Source organism: Lontra canadensis, unplaced genomic scaffold, assembly GCF_010015895.1.
Source record: "Lontra canadensis isolate GAN:19392208 unplaced genomic scaffold, GSC_riverotter_1.0 scaffold150, whole genome shotgun sequence".
In the NCBI taxonomy this organism is placed as follows: domain Eukaryota; kingdom Metazoa; phylum Chordata; class Mammalia; order Carnivora; family Mustelidae; genus Lontra; species Lontra canadensis.
Genome location: NW_022631144.1, coordinates 1979155 through 2001509, shown reverse-complemented (window position 1 = coordinate 2001509; position 22355 = coordinate 1979155). Strand labels below are relative to the sequence as shown.

At 38.1% G+C, this 22355-nt stretch overlaps 1 protein-coding gene across 5 annotated transcripts in view; it reads left to right on the top strand.

Annotated features, from left to right (window-relative positions):
- Positions 1–22355, top strand: part of IGF1 (insulin like growth factor 1) — a 72355-nt gene that overhangs the window by 5385 nt on the left and 44615 nt on the right. The window lies entirely within an intron of this gene.

Below are 22355 nucleotides of genomic sequence, written 5' to 3'. Positions count from 1 at the left end.
TTTGCAGATTTAGGATGGAATTTTCCTCCTTAACAGTTTGTCTTTTAACTACTTCCTGCCGAGCTTTCTCAAAATTATTGTACTCCACCCTCACTATTCCTTTCCTTTCAGTAAAAGGAAGGGGACAGAATGACCCTGGGGAATTGAAGTTTTTGTTTTTGTGATCTGTGGGTGCCCATATAAACATATGGAAACATCGAGGCCTGTTTTAAGTGCTAGGTAATTCAGAGTAAAATAGTAAGGTGGACTGGGAAAAAGAATTAAGGGGCAAATCCCAGATGTCACCATGCAATACGAAAGCATCAGGGACAGAAGGTGAACTTTGCTCAAAGGCACATTTGCAAAAACATAGCCACTCTCTAAATGCAAAGTGAAATGCCATATTAATTTGTCCTCTATGCAAATTGACCTTGATGTTTTGTTATTGCCTTCCTTTTCTCTGGGACTCTCCTGTGATATCTCCATCTGGAAAAGAGTTTCTGACAAGTGTGGGGTTACTTATCCCATAAGTAGATCTCAGGTGATTAAAAAGCTGACAGTCAATAAAAAATAGACAGCCCAGTCAATGTTTGCAAGTAATAAACACAAACATAAGTCAATGTTGTCTGGGGGAAATGAGCACTTACAGAATCTACCTCAGAGGCATCTATCTTATTGTATAATATATCTTATTGTCCTTATTGTATAGGACTGTGAAAGATTTAAAGCCAATTGCTCATTCCATATAATTATTTAGAATTTTAGAGAGTTCCAGGAAACTGATGTTCAGGTCCTCAGTGAGCATGAATCATTCTTAGAGGTTCATTATTGCTCGAGTGTAGACAGCTTACCTCAGTTGCCCACTAAGTTTTGAATAGCTCCTCTGATGACTCACATACTTCAAGTCTTTCTCATCTTCTTCCCAGGGAAGGTGGTGTGTGCCTGTGCGTATGTGCAGTGTATGCACAAGTGTGAGCTTGTGTGGGGGGTTGCTGTATAGAGCAGACTGGGATGAGTCGGGGAGATGGGAAGGGAGAAGCAAATGGGGGACTGATGGTTTGTACTCACCATAGATTTGGCAACAAATAGTCTTTAAACAACTGGTGACAGAGAATGAGAAGTGCTACCCGAATGGGCAAACACTCTTCTCTGTTTCCAGCTAACGCTTTAATAGAGTGAATTCATTTATTTTTCTGGCAATAAAGAAATTCTATCCAGTTCTCTATTGTAGGGTAGATGAATAAGTTCACTGGGTGAGTACTTTTCAAATAGCAGACTTCTTTTACCTTTGAAATATACAATGAAAGGCAAATGTGTTACATCAACATCACCCAATGATGAGATGTCATTATTCTTTACTTTGCTGCTACTGATCCACATATAAAAAATGACTAAGTTATTCTCACATATTATGTCCAAGAGGATTTTTTTTTTTTGCCTTGATAATCTGTTTTTGCAATTTCCTTTGATCCAAGGATCAAGGTAACTGCCAAGCCCACAATTGTCTTCTGTTATGTGCCAGGATGAATTGTCTTGTTCAACTTGATGTGTTCCAGGATTTCCATGTAGAGTGCAAGAAAACTAGACATTCTGTGCCTGTGATGTTTGCATTAGATAATGAAAAATGGGAATGTAAATAATGATTTGGTCTCAAGTAACCATATAATACTGATATATGTGCACACAGATGGTTAAGAGTATTGGACAACTAGGATGAAAACCAATAGCAAGGCACCAAAAAGGTTCTTTCATTGTTACTACAATGATCAAATTTTAGCAAATATTTTTCGATTCCATTCGAATAACTTGAAAGGGAAAGGTTATATACAGCAGCTTTTGATGTTCAGAGTATGACATTGGATCGAAAATGGTTTCATAGATTGTTGTGATTGTTGTCAGTATTGTCACTGAGACCATGTTTCATAAATTCTGCCTTATAGAATTCCATGACTATTGTCTGACATAGACCAAAAGTATTCTTTTTAACTTTCTAGTGAACTGGACAATCCTTTCTGCCCAAAAGAAGTTAACCCCTTTAAATTTTTTAATTCAAAACATCAGTGTAGCATCTGCTACATGTCAGACATTGTACTAGGCATGAATGAGATGCCTAGAAATGAATGAGAAATTGACTTTGCTTTCAAAGAACTCATAGTCTAGTTAGGAGATTAAAAAAATACACATAAGTATTTTTAAGTGTCATGAGAGAAAAATAATCATAGGAGAATAGATTATAGTTCTTTGCCCTTTTCCTGAATATTTTGTCCCATTTGAAATCACCTAACCAGGATCTACCCTCTCAATGGGCTTTTTGATGCCATGGACTCTTTACCATGGAATCCCAGTATCTAGCTCAATGCCTGGCTGAGATAGTAGAGTCTCATATCTGATCACTGGACTGACAAGCTTGAATTAAATTGTATCCAACTGAATCCAGTTGAATAGAATAGAATTAGTTATTTGGGATCTTAGTCTTCAGAACCATAAAGATTTAGGTTTGTCAAGTACTTTGGATAATTCCTGCCTCCTACTTACCCAGCTGTTGGATAAAATTGTTTTTCTTTTATTCATCTGAATATGGTGGATACTAACAATGACTTAGAGTCTGCATTTTGGTCATAATCCTTAAGCCTACATTGATGGTCTGTTTTGTGTCTGAGCCAATTATTCTAACAAGCATTAACTGTTGTCAACAAATTTTATTGAGTTTCCTTTTTGTCCCCTGAGATTTAGTGTTTGTGGAGAAGTCAGCTCTAAGCATTTATGGGTCCTTGAGATACTTTTTAGAGGAAAGTATCTCAATTATCTTTCTATTCCCTGTCAGTTTCTATTCCCTGTCAGTTGACTCTTTTCATTGTTTTTACCCTTACCTTCAAAGTTTTATTGTGGTTGTGCCTTTTATTTTAAGCTGCTTCAAATCCATTTTGAAAATATAGTTTCGTTGTTTTCTTTTTTTAAGAGTGGAAAGCAGTTTCTGATCTTTGTTTAAAATTCAAATATCTAAAAGAAAATTGCCTCAATATTTATTTTTTTTTTGGTCAGGTCAGAGTGTTTAACAAGGGGAGTTTTTTTTTAAACTATTAGAAACAGAACAGTTCTGAATTTTAAAAAATTAATGTTTACTTTGTATAGACTGACCCAGTGTGTGAATGAGCTCCTATTTCTCTATAAGCACAAGTTCCACTACAACATAGTGGAGGCAACCTTCTAGATTATCTGTTTTGTGAACAATTTTTCTAGCATAAGTAGAACAGTTCCTCTATAATTAATGCAGCTTCCCCAGACATTTTACGAAATGAAAGTTCCAATGAAGAGCTAATTACTAATTCTTCCCTATGCATCATAGTAAGAGAAGGTATCAGCCAGTCTTGTGCTCTCACAGTCCTGTGAGAAAAATGGTGGCGTAATGAAGTGGCACATTGGGAAAGAGCTAGCTATTATCTCACCAGATTGATGGAGCCCTCATAGAGGAGGGCTTGTTATAACCTCATTTTGCATGAAACATAGCAAGAGGAACAGAGCTTCAAGTGAAAAAGAAGAAGTTAAGCTTGCCATAGATATAATTTTTTGACAGTCATGGTGATTAAACATTTTAACATGTACTTTAGGGGTTTGTGGAATTTCTCTCTTTGGAGATACTTAAAAATTTGACAGACAACCAACCATCTTGGATGGTTTCAATTAAGAGCAACCAAAAGAAAGGAAGTTTCTGGGGTCCTTTTTAGTTTTAAGAGTCTATAAACAGTCCCTTAAATAAACTGTATATGCTTTACCTCAGTGGTCTGGGAAAAAGGAGAAGTAAATCAATTAGAAAAGAAAGTTGGATATCCTTTCAGCTATTCCAGATTTATAGGTTTTGTAAAACATGCTTCCAATGCATAGTTATTAAGAACAGGTCTGAATAAAATAAGGCCATTCTTCATGTGTTAAAACATACTGCTTTTATAGAGTTTAAGTGAAACTTTGCAATGAAATTCATGGTTATTGATTGTAATAACCTTCCTAGATCTAGGTATTATTATTAACTCAGGCTTCTTTCATTTGAAATATAGTGCTCAGAAAACTGCTCCCAGACCTGTCACTCATTAGCTGTATGACTTTGGCAGGCATTTAAACTTCCTGGGTCAAAATGTCCTTGTCCATAAAACAAGGGGATTTTGTTAAAGCAAATGACTTCTTCTAATTTTAACAGACTCATAGTCCAGGTTATAATGAGCAAGGATTTGGTGCTATTCAGGAAAGCTAAACCTTAAATTTAAGTAGTGACCAAAGAACATTTAGTGTTCTTTATCTTCCCTAAAGAGTTTTTGTTTGCCCCCAAAGATAGAAGATTCCAGTACTTAAAGAAAGAATAGCCAGCTTCTTTGTTTTGCTTTATTTTGTTTTAAGCTGGATTTCAACCCCTCAGGAATGGAACGGAAGTTCAGACATGACCAAATACACAAAGGTCATTGAACCAAAGGAGCACATGCCTCATGCAAGCAGATTGCTGGGTTTCTTTGTGAGGAATGACCAGCTGACAGTTCTCATCTTTACATTTTCTCACTCTCTTGGATGTGAGAACAAGGGAGTAGGTCAGTTTTTAGTTGCCCTTTATTAAACCAGAAGGAGCAAATAAGAATCTATAGGCTTCTAAATCTTGACCAACCTCCTTTTGCCAGGCCTATTGAAACAGCCTTTCCAATTAAAGAAGGGAGTATATAGTTCAGGGCATTCAAAGATATACACCATTAGCATTGCTTTGTGTGGGGCTGGGGTTGAGCCACACCATTTGTATTCCATGGCTTGGTACCCATGCATTTGTATGACAGCTGGTCAAAATTAAGGGTATAGTCTCTGGCTGTGGAAAAGCTTTTCTCTTTGAAATTATTTGGCACATGTGCGGTTTGACCTTATGGCCCTGCCCTCATTAGCACCACTAAGTTACTAGGCCACAGATATTCTTAAAGAAAAGTAAGGAGTTTTTTGTATTGATGCTAAATGCTTGCTACTACTCTTTAAATATGTCCAAGAGGACCCGTCTATGCAAACAAAGAACCATTTAAAAGGTGATAGTTTCTGTGAGAAATTAGAAGATAATTTGCATTTTTCTGAGATTTTAATATTCTTTAAGACTATCTCCCTGATGGAGAATTATAAGAAGCAGAAGAGTGAAGGGTTCAGGACCAAGAGCATGGTCTCTACTGCCAAGAATTCAGAGTCTGAATTCTAGTTTACTTGGTGGGTGACCTTGAGCAAATTACTTAACCTCTTTGTTCCTCAATTCCTAATCTGTAAAATGGGGCCTACCTCATAGAACTGGTGTTAGGATTAAAGGAATTAATGTATTAGAGCATATTAACTTAGAATACTGCCTGGTACACAGTAAGCACCATACACATGTTAGCCGTACTTACGTACTTTCTTGTGGGGTCAGTTGCAGAGTCTATTGCAAAGGTTGAGGTATCTGAACAGCCCAATTAGTTAGACACTCATTTTCTCTCCTTAGGGGTAGCTGATAAAACCTATTATTAGTAGTAATAGCAATATCAATAGAAAGAAGAATGTCTTGTGTTTGACTAGTATATTTACTTTTTCAAAATTTGCTTGTATCAGCTCTCTCACTTTGGTTTTATCCCTGGGAGAGAATAATTATTGCTTCACTGGACAAATTAGAATTATGAGACACTGAGATTTTGTGATTTACCTCACTGGACAGATCTAGAACAAAAGTCAAGGTCTCTTGTCTCCAAGAAGCATGTTCATTTGGCCATTTACATTGTTCGGAGGCCCAAAATGTTATGCCATAGGGAGATGCTTCCAAAAATCCTATCCTCTTCTGAGAGAGAGTAACACAGTTGATTCTGAACACTTCTTTGAAAAGAGGCATGAGGGAGATATTCATGTGATGACCCTACATTTTATCTTCCAGAAAATTTAGGAAATACTAATTGAATATCTTCAGGGTGCCCAAAAAAATCTTTGATTAGGGGCTGTTGCTGTTCAAGAGACTGGACCCTACTCAGGGTAAATACTGCAGCTCACCTGTGAGCACCAGGATATGCAGTACAATCCGGGGGAACTCTTCTGGACAACTTCACATTTTCTTCCTTCTCTGCTAGCAAATGTCAAGTGCCTCATTTCTTGCAGCTCTTAGTTCTGTTGTTTTTCTCAAAGACCAACTGAAAAGGGGCTGTTTGTTTGGACTGGGAATCTTTCTCTGGGTGTTATGGAAGAAAGGTGGTAAAGGAGAGGTGATCACAAGGTGCCATAATCCAGATAGTGTGCCAAGCAGAAAGAGACTTCTTCAGCTTGACTATGGGAGGAGTTATGAGACAGCCTGGCATTCAAAGATATACACCATTAGCATTGCTTTGAGTGGGGCTGGGGTTGAGCCACACCATTTGTATTCCATGGCTTGCATTTGTATGACAGCTGGTCAAAATTAAGGGTACAGTCTTGTTTGGATGGGTTTGGATGTAAGGCTTTCACCTGTGCAGATACCATTCAACCAGCTGTTTGACACTGTTGGTTTTGGATGTATTGTTTCTTAAGTGGCTAGTGAGTTAGGCACTTTGGATCCAGAAGACAGTCAAGACTGTCTTCTCTATTTTTCAAATTCCCTGTGCTACCATATGTGTTTTCCAGACATTATGTACCATGCCAGCCTTCCTCAGGGCCTCTGTAAAGAGCCGACCTCACCCCTCTAGCAGCCTTCCTTCCCATTTCACAGTCTATAACAAAAAAATCAGACACTGAAAACAAGTACAAGATTTTTCTCAAGTAGACTTCTCATTGTTGTCAATAATGGGCTACAAAGCCTTTGCTCTTTCATGAAGCCAGATGTCTTTGACAACCATGGTGGCAAAAAAATTGTTCTTGCCCGGAGCTGCTGCCCAGGCAGAGTTCCATCCTACACCTCTCTCTGAAACATCAGCAAGCTCTTACATCACAAATAATTACTTTTGGTTGCCTGGAAAGTTCAAATCTTCAGGCCTTATTAGCTGTTAGACTAAGAAGATGACAACACAGCATTTTGTTTGTCTTTATCTATATGCAATATCATGTTTAAAACAGCAAAGAGCTGTTATTTGACGTGTGATTCCTTAACTGCAGTAAGTTGTCGGCCATTTAATGCATTGTTTAGTCTCACATTGGCTAAAGCCACTTAAAGAAGCACTTGGCAAGCTCTGGCTTTTCATTCTTGGCATAGCTGCCCCTCTTACTTTTTCACTGAACCTTAAATACCAAGAAAAACCCTTCACTTACTTTATATCTGGCATATTGCTTTATACAATTGGCCAGAACTTTTGCATGTGGCCCTCTGCATTTGTCCTAGGGTAATTAATGGCTTTGCAATATTTGATCAGCAGCAGCATGGACACAAAGAAAAATTGTGCAACCCATAGAGACCACACACTCTTTTAAATTAAAACCTTTTGCATTAAATGCTCAGGCATACTACAGGATAGGGTTTCCATGCCAAAAAAAAAAAAAAAAAAAAAAAAAAAAAAAAAAAAAAAAAAAAAAAGAAAGAAAGAAATGCCATGCTGAAGCAACTGGAAAGACACCCAAGGACCTGAATATTGATTAAGTATATATCTCTCTAGTACCTGCTTCTGAAAAATACCTGATTATTCAAAGGAAGTAAAATTAAAGACTGCTACAAGGTTGGAACCCCTTGAAAAATAGTCATACATCAAGAATGAAACTCATAGAGAGGTGACATGTCCAAGGTCACACTGTTACTTAGTGGCAGAAATAGAAAAAGGTACTATTGATTCTCCTTTCTGATTCCAATGTGGTGTTTGTCTTTTGGCAGCAATGAATCGTACCCATGTCAAGTTACCTAGTATATTAAAATGGGCTGGGACAGGCCTCCAATCAGGCTCACCGAAACGAATATAGATCTTGGTGGCTCTCTCATTCCAGTAAACTCACCTGAAACTTAAGTTTAACACTTTCCCTTGGTGTAGAAATTTGCACAAACTAAAGTAATTCCTTGCCTGTTTCTTATACATTACACAAAATCTTCAGATGTGCTTTAGGCATTCCAAGTCCACTTAAGGTCATAATTTAGACTATTATTGTATATTATATTATTCTGACTCTTTGGTCACTCTCTCCAATGTCAACTTGGGTAGAGCTGCTTTGGAATGACTTAGCAAAGCTGTGCTTCTGGAAAATCTGAAACAGACTGACGAGTTGTTGGATCAGCTTTTTTTCTGGAGATTTCTCTGACAGCCTCAGGCCAAAAGAAATTTACACCTGATTTTTTTGCAGACTTCCAGGCAAATGCTCTATGAATCTCTTCAGACTTTCTTCTTTAATCTGTGGTCTTTATGAGATATTAAAAGATTATTGGAGTGGTCTTTTTAAACTTTGAAATTGGGTTAGTCATAGAGTCAATTCTGTGAATATTGCTGGGAAGATGGTACTGCCTCTGTGCCATTTACCCTGATGAAATGGCTCTTTCATCAGAGGCAAGTGATTAAGAAAGTCTGCATTGAGCCAACGCACATGCAGCCAACAACTCCTGATTATCTATGAAACTGGGGAAAGGAGCACCAAGAGTTAGAATTCTAGATTAAACTGATTTGAGGACACTATAGATTTTGGCCTCCTCACTTCTCCTTCTTCACTGCCCCCAGCTCCAGCCCCTTTGTGAGACAAAAGGACATGTTTTTAAATCCTATTTTATTCTTATACTCCCCACTCACCTCCCTCAGCAGTGTCATTGGCAACAGTTTCTCAACCTCAACACTATTGACATTTTGGGCGAGGTAACTTTTTACTGGGGGAGGGGAGTTCTGTGCATTGTGAATGTTTAGCACCAGACTTGGCTACTACCCTCTGGATGCTAGTATCCCTCCTCTGAGTCATGACAATCAAAAGCATCTCAACATTGCCTGATCCCCTCAGGGTAGGGGTGTGGAATCACCCCTAGTTGAGAACTACTGGACTAGAAATCTCCAGAAGAGAAGCAACTAGAGGGATGGGAAAGCCATAAGTGAAAGAAACAGAAAAGCTAATTATCAGTCACTGGTTAATCAGGAGTTTATGTTCCATTGCCCAGAGTAAACAGTGAGAACATTCACTGTGGCTTTGAAAAATTTTTTCTGAAATTAAAAAATTCTTCCTATAGGCTATCTAGAAGGTATGTGTAGGCACTCCTTTTTGTGTTATAGCTACAAAACTCATTTATTTTAGTAACAGCAGTAAAGGAAGGTAGAAATGGTATAAAGCAAAACTTTGTGCTTAGAATTATAATGGAAAAAAAAAGAAATATGATAATGACCACTGGAGCAAATGAAAAAGAAGACCATTATCTATGACCTCAATATTTATGGCATTTTCCTTCTTAGTCATATAATAAATAGCTGTCAATGTCCCATAAGTGAAAAAGCCTGGCTCAAATATGGTGGCCACAATTTTTCTCTTTCTTTCTGTGTCTTTTCGATCTAAATATCACCAGAGGCATTTTATTGCCCAGAAACAGCCCCAGCAAAAAACAGAAAGATCAATGAAGTATTGCATAGGAAACTGAAGTTCCACATTTAAGTCTCACCCAGTTCCCCTACTTAATAGCATTTCTTCCCCTTGGCACAGTTACTTAATATCCTTGGGTCTTACATTCTCCTCATTAATAAAGTGGGAATTAAAATATTACACCTTGTTTTGAGGTTCAACTATTGAAGGGCTTTGAAAACCTAAGAGGCCATCCAAATATGTTACCGTTAATTGAATGAGTTGAGTGCTTTGCCTTGTCCCTCTAATCATCACCACGAATTATTTCAGTGGTTCAACTTCAGTTATTAATGGTATTGACCCATCAGTTCAAGTGTTCTGCAATAATTATAATTTAGAAAAGTTAATTTGGCAGTGTACCACCTCAACCTTATTAATCAGAAAGAAAAGTATATTGGTATCTTCTTTTAAGATATCACTTTGCATTTAGATGGCCCAAGAGTTAACTAATGGATTTTCAGAATGTTCACCCAGTATTACTATTCATGTCCTCAATGCAGGAAGCAGGAAAAAAAAGACAGAGCTTATCACTTTACCACACTAAGCTTGCTTAAAGATTCTGTCTCCTCAAGGTGGTTAGGTAGTCACTGAGGTTTCACATGTAGGCAAAAGATTTCCATTCTCCCAAGTCAGAGATTTCCATTCTCCCAAGCTATTGGTGATTTCTGCTCAGCCTCAAATGCAGTGTTCAGCAGAGGGAATGTACTCACTAATCAGAAAAGTATCTCTGCACTCTCAGGTTGCTGAGTGTAACTCCTTCCTTATCTCAGGCTGACTTAGGACAATTGAATTTTTTTGTTTGGGCATGTCTTTGATGAGATAAAAATTGTGAGTGTTATCACCATATGGCCCAGTGACCATGTGGCAGGTGGTTCTTCTGTTTCAGAGGCTTCACATCCAACGGCTCTCAGAAACATAATATTTGACTTAGCAAAGACATTTGAACCTCACAATCAAATACTGCTAATCATGGTCACTGCTACCATGAATTTTCATTCTCTCTATTTTGAACTCTTTCAGAAAAATGAAGTTTTAAGGTTTTGGGTTTGTTTGTTTTTTTTCTGTCCTCCACAGTACCTGGGGTTGGACACTTAATAAAACTGTTTGATTTGATGTTGACAAAATCATTCCACTATTTCCTTCTACCAGTCCCCAGAATATATCCCAAGGACTTTCCATTTGTTACTGCCACCATTAAGGATCTGAGATTTAAGGTATAGGATAAAAAATCTTATCTGAGATATCATTTCTTGGGACCCCTTTACTATTGCCCCGGTAAAAATTTCTGCTAGCTCAAAAGTAAGCTAATTCTAGTCAACAGAGAATTTTCAAGGTCTACCAGAAGAGCCTTCACAAAGAAGTTCCATCTGTGGAAGTGGCTTTGAAAACAGAACCTCCAGTCAGTTCCTCTCTGTGTCATCTGAGATATTCATACTAAAAGGAGTGACGGTAGTCAAGGGAAGGCACATAACAAATGGTCCATCTCTGGCAAATAAACCTTCAATACAAGTATAACAGCTAGAGCACAAGCCCTCGGAGAATAAGTAATTTTTTATTTGCCACTGCATATTTGAAGAATTGGAGGTCTAGAAAGAACCATATAGAGCAATCTGGTTCAGTGCTCTCACTTCCCAGAAGAAGGAAGCAAGATCCAGAAAATAAAATAATAGGCATGAGGTCACAAAGCACACTGGTGGGAAAGCCAGAACTGCAATTCAGTCACCTCACTTAATCTAGGGTTTTTGCACAGGACTACACTGTAAACTTAACCTTGATAAACTCACATAAAGGTAGCACTAGCAACTCAGGATTACTGTCAGTCAGTCACTTCTGTTATAGTGCATTAGAACAGTGTTTGAAAATCTGAGCCCTTAACCAATCAGAAAACTTTTTTTTTTCGAACTTCTGTCACCCATCAGATAACATCATCAAGTCTCTTTATTCCAAATCTTATCAACCTTACTGTAGGACTAATGGATTTTCATAGATTCTAGTAGTTTGATGGATTAGAAATTTTAAAGACAATAGTAAAGAGTTAGTTTCTTTTTAGAGATACCTTTAATTTCAAGTCATGTCAGTTGGTTGCCTAGTTTATGCATTTTGTATTGCTTATTAACTCAAAAGCCACCCAAAACAAAAGGTATTGTTGATGCATTATTTCTGTCTCCACACATTCCTGACTTGCTAGCCTTCATGTGAAGGTCTTCCATGAAGAAGCTTAAATTTTCCTACGTATTTTGAGTTTTATGTTTCTTTCCATTAAAGTTTCCAGCCGTTCATAGACATATTTAGTTTGGCAGAAGGTAGTGGTGACTCATGGAATGAAGAAATTTGAAAGCAAAGCTACTGAAAATCGATCTAATTTCTTTTTGGGGTAATTTGGGAGTGAGCAATTGATAATTTGTTTAATTTTTGCTAGTTTCATCAGCTGCCATACTGCCAATATTTGTTCCATATGGGTGCTTTGTTATGACTGAAACATATAACAAATTTCAGCTGCAACTATATCTAATATGGTCAAAGGCTAAGACTATTGTTGGCTCATTTTCTCATTGTTTTTGGCTGGACACCCTCAATCAATGGTTATTGAGTGAAAAAACAGGATCATATTGAAACCATTTTCAGCATGTTCCTTCCTATGGATCCAGCCATTTCACTGTGAGTTTGTCAAGCACAGCAAATGTTCCTTATTAAAGGGATGATTATGTTTTCGACATAGATGTGACTGCCAGTTAACTGCATTCACCTTATAATTCCACTCTCTCAATTTGGTGTAGAGATGTTTTTGGCTTTCCAAAGATTCCTTCTTTTTAGCTGATTCTTGCCTCCCACTATGGAACAGATATTTGGGGATAGATTCTGAGAAGATCAATGACATACTCATACAATAAGCATCATTTCAGGCTTACCTTAAGATAGACAGTCTGTGGGCCCTGAGTTATTAGAATCATAAGACTTGTAAAAGGTATTAGTGCCACAAATCTGGCTGGCATTTCTGTAGATTACTAGTGCTTTGCATGCAATTATGGAAATCTCCCTTACCAGAGACATCAGACCAGGGTTTAGTAACATTGCATGAAAACACTATGCTGTGTAAGCTAAAGACACAGAAGAACTTACTTCTGGCTGGTTCTAAAGTAGGCACTGATCACTGACATCCATCAAGTAATTTATTTCAGTCAATATAAATGATTTCAATATCCTCCTCCAACAACAACAACATAATGGCAATAATAAAGAACAGAGAATTCTCTTAGAAAAAAACAGACGTCATTGAAGACCATCGAAAGTGGCAAAAAGTAGTCTCTTGTTTATGATAGGAAAGTTTGGTTTGATTAACAAATGTTCTAAGGTCACACATATTACGTAGTAAAAATACAGTTTAGTGTATGAAGACTACAGCCTTGCTACTCGAAGCAACCTGATAGCTTGTTGGAAACACAAAATCAGGGGCTCTACTCCAGACTAATTAAAACAAAATCTGCATTTTAAACCAGATGCCCAGAGGATTCATATGCACATCAGGGTTTGAGGAGCCCTGGTCTAGGGAATCACAGAAAATAACAGGTACATGTTGGTAGGTGACTCATCTGTTAAAAAAGAGAACACAAGCTAGTCAGGGCTGAACTTCCACTGAAGATTTGAAAAGTGTTGGAGCCAAACATGCTGTGATCTTTAACAATATATATGCCAATTCAACCATATCAAGTCCCCAATTCCTTCACGTTGGTAGAGACTTTCCTGGGAGGAAGTATAGAACTGCTCCAAGGATAACCCCAAGGGCTGACCTTCTGTGAACTGGAAATTGGAACTCCTAATTGCTGTGGCTGCAATTTCCAAACCCATCACTGGGGCCAGGAACTGAGATCCAGTCCTTTAGATCTTGCCAGCTTCTTTTTCAATAGTTACATTTTATAAGAACAGCCAAGCAAGAGTCCTTAAAAAAAAAATATTTCTAATTGCATTGAGTGGACAAATGTGTGTTTTACTCATATCAAATTGCTTCCTTTGTCATGTTTAGCCAGGTTCTAATATTATTTCTTATGACTCTGAGTTGATTAGTTCCATTAGGTTTGCTATTGGAATTTAAAAGAAATTGTTTTGAGCTAAGAAAACTGGGTTTCTGTCTCCTATTGGAACATAAAGGGTAAACTTTAAAAACTGCAGCTGGCTCCCAGTTGAAAGCCTTCACTAGACCCTTTCTGGAACTAGACAAGTTCCCCAGACTGAACCAATTAATGAAAGTCCAGATATCTAAAGGATGTGCTTGTTCAGAAAGACCTCATCCTACAGTAAGGCAGGTAAAAGTGAGAGAGGTCCAGTTTATAACTTCTTTTCCTTGAATGACATTAAAAAAAAGAGGGAGGGCTTTGAATGAGGGACTTTGGGTATCTTGGGTTTACCCAGAGGTTTACCACTAAATAACTTGGTAAATTTGGTGAATAGTCCCATGAGTCTCAAAACCTGTTTCCGTTGGAACAATAATATTAAGTTGAACCATGACATTCCACTTCTGAGATGGGGTCACTATGATCTCTTTTCACAATTCTCCAGAAGGAAAAAAGTAAGTCATAGATATAGTTTTCAGAATCTTTTCATATACACTTTCTTTAAATTTTAAGTATCTGTCACCTCCTGATTGTAGTCAATTCAATTGGTAGTACTGGACTTAGCTCACAATTATATATTTAATTTATTTAGACTTAGTCCTCAGCATTTTAATGCAACGTCCCTTACTCCTCAGCACTCTACCCACTGAAAGAATGTTGACCAGGCACTCTCTAGAACCTTTTCCAAAACTAACTTTTACTGTTGTTTCATGGAAATCTCTAAAATCATTTAAGAAATCCAACTGGATATAGAGCTATTATTGTTTCTTTACTAGAATTCTTCTTTCATTATTTTTATTCAGAGCTTTAGTAAAATGTATGGAAGTAAAATTATGGCATTAATTTATTTAATTATAGCATTTACTGGGCACCTGTTCTGTGCTAATAGAGAGGATAAAGCCATGCCTTCAAAGAGATTTCTCACTTGTATGTGAGAATCCATTAAATATCAATCATGAACCCCAAGCTTGGATCAGATAGAAATGTGCCTCCCCTATATTATTCCAACCTACACCATCCATTGAGTTCCCTCTTGTTAGCAAAACATTAATGATGAAAGGCATGAGTAAAGATACCTACTACCCTCACAGAGTTACTTTAAAGCAGATATCACAAAATTGTGCCCTATTCCCACCCTACCTGAATCTAGGCCACAAACATGTTTTGTTTGCACCAACAAATATACTTTTTAAATTTTGGAATTATAAAAAACGAGAGATTTTTGGAAAGTTAGTTGATCTAGTGGTACTAGTCAGCATTCCTGAGTAGCTGCTATTAGCTAGAGGTTTTTAGGTGGGATATATGCCCCTTTAGCCCACCACAGTGCCTTACAAGCTTGCTTTATTCATCTACATACCCATGGGGCCTCAGCATACATGGACCTGTGCCACCCCTTCCCCAGATATACAAGATATCTTTGGATATTAACCATACACCTTTCTTCTTTATTCAACACAACATTCATTTATTGCCTTTGCACTATCACCCACGCCACTGCTGATTCCATAAACTTTTCTTTAAAGTGTTTCATTTTTCTCCTCAAACATAGCAAGGGTTTAGCTCAGATAAAATTTAAAAGATGATCAAGTCTTCCTGGTGAAGGAAGAGCCCAAGTATGAAAAACTGAACATTCAATAATTTAGAGGCTATCAGAGGGATATTTCTTCAAGAGTAAGTGAGCTTTTGGACAGTGACCTTGTAAGGAAGGAAAGACCAGTTTCCCAGCCAACTCAATGGACAAGTTATGCAATCACTCCAAGTGTTTAGGACAATGGAGACCATCAAACTCAACTCTTCAGACAAAGTGAGTTGTAGCATTGTAGTTTGTTTTGCACCAAGATCCAGAACAGCTGTTACCAATTCACTGGAAGATTACACATGTGTCCTTCCTTCCATTCCCATCACTATTTAGGTCCTCCTCATCACTCACCAAAACTATTGCAACAGCCTCCTCAATGATCGCTCTGTGTCCAATATTGCTTGACACCAGCCATCCCACCCATGAAATTAATCTTTCTAAAGCACAGCTCTAATCACTTTATTCCTTTTCTAAACAACTTCAGTGACTATCCATGGCTAAGTAAATTGAATCCAAATTCCACAATTTGATAGTAAGGCATTTTATATAAGACCTCTATCTAACTTTTCAACTCTATTTTCTAACATTTCCCTACAGCAAAGCTCAAAAACTGGCAGTCTGTAAATTGCATCCAATCTTCAGAAGTATTTAGTTTGGCAAATGCAGTGTTTTTACAAAACTTTGAATTATCTGTCTCTTACATCTACATTAGTACCAAAATCTTCACCACTCTCTATTGCATTAGTGTGGCCCACTGACTCTTTTACAGGATTTGCTTGGCTATTATAGGCAATTTCTAATCTATTCTATATTGTGTTTTTTTGGTGAGTGTTCATGCTTTATACCATTGGTTGGCTATAAGCTCCTCAAAGGTGACGACTGTTTTATTCATCTTCTGTAAAATCCCACATACTCCCTTGTACACAACACAGTCAATTTCTGCATGGAATTAATTAAGCTATCCATTTTTCTTTAGCCTCCCAGGCCTAGATTGGTAGTGCGTGCCCATAATAAGGTAGTAACTCATTTGAAATGCAGACATGGCTGAGTTGGAAGGTCCCCATAGACTCTGAAGCATTTTCAAATAGAGAGTGAGAAATGCTGTATCTAAAGGAAACTACTGAGGGAATTTAGGTAAACAGAACATGATCCTTTCTGTTGGAAGCTGGCTGTGATCTTCTGATTAAATCCCTATTGCATGTCTCACAAGGAGCATCAGCAAACCCTTTAGTATGCTTAACTTTGTTAGAATTACAGAAGTCAGTCTTTTGGTGGGCGGGCGTGCTGAAATAGTGAGTTCAGCCAGTGTCAGGTAGAGCACAAATACCCTTGAAAAAAATGAAAGAGAAAGAACTTTGCACACTGCATTCAAAGATATCCATTTCCAGAGTTACTGAACACCCAGAAAGGCACTCTCATTCCTGTTTGCCCTGGCAGAAGGAAGAGCCCAACAACAAGTTTCAAGGTTATAGAGTCAGAACTTAGTAGCTCCAGGGGTCCCTGGGTGGCTCAGAGGGTTAAGCCTCTGCCTTCGGCTCAGGTCATGATCTCAGTGTTCTGGGATAGAGCTCTGCATCAGGCTCTCTGCTCGGCAGGGAGCCTGCTTCTCCCTGCCTGCTCTCTAGTTCTCTGCCTGCCTGCTTGCGATCTCTCTCTCTCTGTCAAATAGATAAACAAAATCTAAAAAAAAAAAAAAAAAAAAAAAAAAAAAGAACTTAGTGGCTCCAGAAATGGATCCAACTTAATGGATTTTGATCAGAATGACCAGTTGTAAAATATGAACTAAAAGGCAGAAAGCCACTCTTCTAAAATAGAATTCAATTAGGCAGTGTTTTATGGACTAATATGTACCCCGGATGGTGCTAGAAATAAAAAAAAAACTAAAACAAGAATGAAAGTGGGGACAAATAATATATTAACAAGCACACACCATGTTCTCCAGATATAACATAAAAGCCTGCCTTAAGTTATCTCAGTCTGGTTAAGAATGTAACATTTACCCATGTGTAGAAATTATCATCAAGGTAAACTGAAAGCATTAAAAGAAATAATAAAATATAAAAATGACATTCTTTTTTTTTTTTCTATTCCTCCTGGACATGGCAGATGTCAAAACATGCTTATTAAATTTCCAAATGAATATTGAGAGTTTTCATTCTTCTCTCTATATGTATAGTCTTGTGAAGTTTTCCATTGATGTTTAAAAGGAAGTGGAATTTGTCACCTTCATATACCTTCTGTCTGCCTGGGTCCTTAACTAGGTAGAGGTATGGATGTGTTCTGTTCCTTGAGAGAGGCAAGAAATACTGGGCAAACAAGCTGCTTTGACTTTGAGTTGATGAGAAGTACGTGAAAAAAACCCTCCCTTTGTGAATTTGCCAGGCCAGTCTTTCCAACTCAATCTCAATGATGTATCCAAATTCAACCTGGAGTCATGAGGTTCCCTTTCCATCTGATTCTCTGTATTTCCCTGTCGAGACATGGTCTGACACAGAGAACGTGCGCAGCATTGATTCCTTTTCTTTCAGCACAAGGAGTCCTCAAAACAGATATTTTTCCAGATTAAACAGAAATCTAACTGTGCATATCTGGGTATATTTGAAATATATATTTTTATATAAAAATATTTTTATATTTTTATATAAAAATATATATTTATATGATATATTTTTTAACCAAAGGGACAATGTTAGGTATCAAAAGGGGTTCTGATTATGAGGTGAGGAGACCTGAACACCTGAGAAGACTTTGATACTTATAAGCTGAGTGCCTTTAGGTAATTCTCTTTCTTGTAAACAGGGTACTATCAAAACTGTTCTGCCTCCAAAAGGGGGGGTTTATGAGTATCATGCAAAATAATACCTCTGGAGTCATCCCATAGTTTCTAGGTAATTAAGGCCTAGGTTTCTAGAGATAACTCGAATGAGGTGTTGTTTGAATTGATGGAGTGCTAGGCTAAAGTACATTCTAAAGTTGCAATTGGGTTAGCCAAAATGACATTCAGGCACCTTTCTCTAGAGGTTGGGACAGCCATTCCTTTTTGGGTCATGTATCCCTTTTTGCTGGAAATACAAGGGGGAAAGTAGGAATAGCTGTATTATTGGACAGTGCTTCCCATATTCCACCATCCCATGAGGAGGGATAAGAGGTTAATTAAATATATCTCTCGGGCAAGAGAAATGATCAAGGCTGTCTCTGGAACACAGTTGCTTCAAAAAGTAGGCTTTTGTTTCAGGGAAAATCTCCCACAGAGAAACATGGAACACCAAAGAGAACTATAAATAGGACTATCATTTATGTCAATTATAAATAGATTTGTTCCCTTTTGATTAGAAGATTAGTTCTAGCTGAAAGTCTACAGACTACAGTTGAACTGAAATGAGGGAAAAAACTCCTGACAAAATATTATTACATGCTAACTGTTAGATTTGATACCTTTTCCTCCCTGGGGTATTTTCTCTAATTTTCCCTAAATGAAGACATTTGTGTTTAGAATCCACTTTTAGTCTTTGAAGTACATTTATTCATACTTCATCACTTCCTCAGGATCTCTCTTTATCTTTTAGATTAGAATACACACACACACACACACACACACACAGAGCACTTTTTAAATGGAAAAATTGAATAAATTGAATATCAGTGTTAGGAATTCAAAAGAGGTAAAACTCTTCTTGGAGGCTCCCATACCCTATTACAAAAGTTTGCCTTTTCATGAAGGAGACTCTTTACCAAATTGTAGGTCCTTAGCAAACAAATATTAGAATAATGACTGAAGGGCCAAGGTAAAAGATCTGTAGAGGAAGGGCCATATCCCATAGGCTGCTGCTACTGAGCACTTGTCAGATATGCAGCTATTTTCCTTTCATTCTATATGGAGCAATATCTAGAAGGATCCCAACTCTTTAGGTCTGGTTAGCCAACTCCTTGTCCTCTGCTGGTGTCCATGACTCATCTCTTCCCAGAGCCAGAAAGAGAAGTGGCAGCTTCCCATCCAAGCCGTCTTCTAGGTTCATCTTGGGACGACGGTTTGTGGATGGAGCAGCAGGGTGCTGCTATACCAGGCATGATAGAATGCAATGGCATGCATGTCTCTTGCCTGCTAGGATGAGGGAATGGTAAACCTTACCTGAGTCTAAACTACCTTGCCTCTTGGAGACTCTTGATCTCAACTATCCAAGACTCAGCATTAAGAAAGAGACTGTAGGTGAGAGTAATTGGGAGAGGGCAGGTGCAATGAGCAGGGATCTTTCTGGGAAATTCCTCCCCCACTTTAAATGCCTTATCCTGTGTGTGTAAACCTGGCTATTCACAGACCTGTACCCCTGGGGCTAATAATACATTATATGTTTATAAAAAAATTAAAATTTTTTTTAAATTAAAAAAAAAATTAAAAATAAATAAATGCCCTATCCTGATTTCACTGCAGGATATTTTAAAATAAGCTTAACTTGTCAATTGGAAACTCACTTTCTGACCCAAGATTCAAGGGAGATTTCTGGAAAAACACTAATCAGGGATTTGGAAAGCCTGGGCCCCAACACATAGAGAAATATATTGAATATTTTTAAAGATATAAAATTCTTAGAACTGTTGGACAGGTTTCTGTGTGTGACCTCTCTCTTCCAAGTGGCATTGCTCAACAGCCCAGCTCTCATCAGAAGGCTGACATCATGCTGTTGTGCAACTCACAGCCATTGCAATGTCACTTTGCTAACTGCCCTTGCTGTGCATTCAACTACTAAGAAGCCGAGCAGCTTTAGGTTTTGAGTCAGAAGTTCTGAGCAGGATCATTCCCGCGAAACCTGAACCCTTGTTTCTTCTAAAAAGTCAAAATACATTTGGATCTTGCAAATTGAGAATGTCAGAGCCAATATTTTCTTCTTTAATCAAAACCCAGGAATGCCACAGTGGGTGGCTGGGGCCATGTCCTCTCTTTTTCTCATTCCCTTCCCCCACACTGAGCCAAAATTCTCCAGGCTTGAGAGAGCTGAATGTGAACAAACCTCCAGGCCTTGCATGTTTAAGCCTGAACTTCTCTATTGAGTACTGCCTTATGGTGGACTCTGACACAGTTGGATGTGAAAACATGAGACTGAGATCATGCATTTGTTCCCAGACAGATAGGTAAACAGAAAATAGGAAAGGCTTCTTCCCACTCGGTCTTGCATTCCCAGTCAAGTATTTAGGATTCTTTCCAACAGCCAAACTCTCCCTCCAATGTTGGCCATTGAACCTGCTCACTCTTTGATAGGGAATCTTCCATCCTCCTCCCCTTGGATCACTCCTCTAGCTCAATCTATGACACACTTCTCAAAATTGAGGAGATGAGACCCTTCTCCATTCTAAAATAGGCTGATTCAGAATGTTCTTGGGAACTTCACGAAGAGCTCTCTCTGAGTCAGGTCTTATTCACAAATGTGGCAATGGCCTCCAGGTTGGGTTGGGTAAAACATTAGCACATTCAAGAGACCAGGTTTACCTTGTTCCTTTTGTGTTGCTGTCATCTTTCAGGGAAATCTAGAAATAGCAGAGAGATGAATCTGCCCTTCCCTCCCCCTAGGGAAAAGGAAGGGAAAACCCTCACATTCCTCAGACCTCATGAATCACTCCAGAAGGTCAGTAGTAACTTTGGTAAATGGGAAGTTTCAGAAAGGAAGCTTCTGAAAATTTACCATGATGCCTATGAAGTGACATAAGGATACTAACATTTGTCTAGAAGTTACATCTGGTGTTTAAGAGAGGCTTTGAATAGATAGGATTTTGATAGATGGAGAAATTCTAGGTAGAGAAAACAACTTAGTGGAAAAGCCATGAACAGCAAAATATAGGACATCTTTGCACATGCATAAACCATCCAGCCAGTTGTTGGGGCAGCATGCTTTTGGAGAATAGTGTAAAATAAGCCCAAAAAGATAGGTTAGAGAAACATTCGTATTGAAGAATAATAATAACTAAAATTTTCTAAGCATTTATTATATGCTTGGTACTATCCTAAGCACTAATATGTATTTGTTATTTAAATCCTCACAACAAAACTGTGAAGTGTATACTATCAGAATCTTCACTTTAAAGTGAGACTACTGAGGCATAGAGAAGGGTATAATGTGTATAAAGACACATAGCTTCTAAGTGGAACAAAACCATGGTTTTAATTCAGGCAGCTGACCCTAGCGTCCATTGTACCTGATAGCCTTTTAGCATACTGCCCATAGCATGCCTTTATTCTTTGCTTTTTCTTCCATCCCCTCTTCCCTAGCTGTGGAAATATTAGGTAATCTCTAAGGGCAAGCTCATATATTCCTTCTTTAGTGAGATCTCTTCCAACTCCACTGAGTTGGAAGAATTTATCTTTCCCTACTCCAAGTTCCTCTTTGTTTGTATTTACAGTAATTTTTCCAATCTTACTTATATTAGAGTTAAGTATGTGCTCATTTACAAACTTCTATAGGTCAGACTTGTCTTCATATCCCCATTTATACACTCAGACCCTGGGATAGTGCTTTCATGTAGGAAGTGTTCAATTGGGGTGCCTGGGTGGCTCAGTGGGTTAAAGCCTCTGCCTTCGGCTTCATGATCTCAACATCCTGGGATCGAGCGCCGCATTGGGCTCTCTGCTCAGTGGGGGAGCCTGCTTCCCTCTCTCTCTGCCTGCCTCTCCGCCTACTTGTGATGTCTCTGTCAGATAAATAAATAAAATCTTAAAAAAAAAAAAGAAAAAAGAAAGAAAGTTCTCAATTAACATAGCTGAATTGAATATCAGAGTCTACTGGATGAAGTTTGGAGAAATGTTCCCTAATCCCACCATAGCTCATTTGTATAATCTTTCCAAATTCAAGACAACATCAACAACAAAAGACTAAGAAATCTTGAGTCCTACAGGGAACACTTCCACTCCTGAAATCCTACAGCTCATCAAAAACCATTTGGAAAAGCACAATGTGGACAACCCTAGACCACAGACCAAGAACACCATTCCAGGGTTACCCTGCTTGGCTGCAAAAGAATGCTAACTCTAACAGTGCTTTTACAGGCTAAAACATGGCCACATGTGGATAAAGTATCTCACCAAGGGCTGTGGTTCCAGGATTTCTGAGAAGGCTCCCTTTATTCTAATAAAGTTCTCGGTTTATCAACGTCCAAATCCCAACTCCCTGTGGGAGACTCAAAAACACCCAATT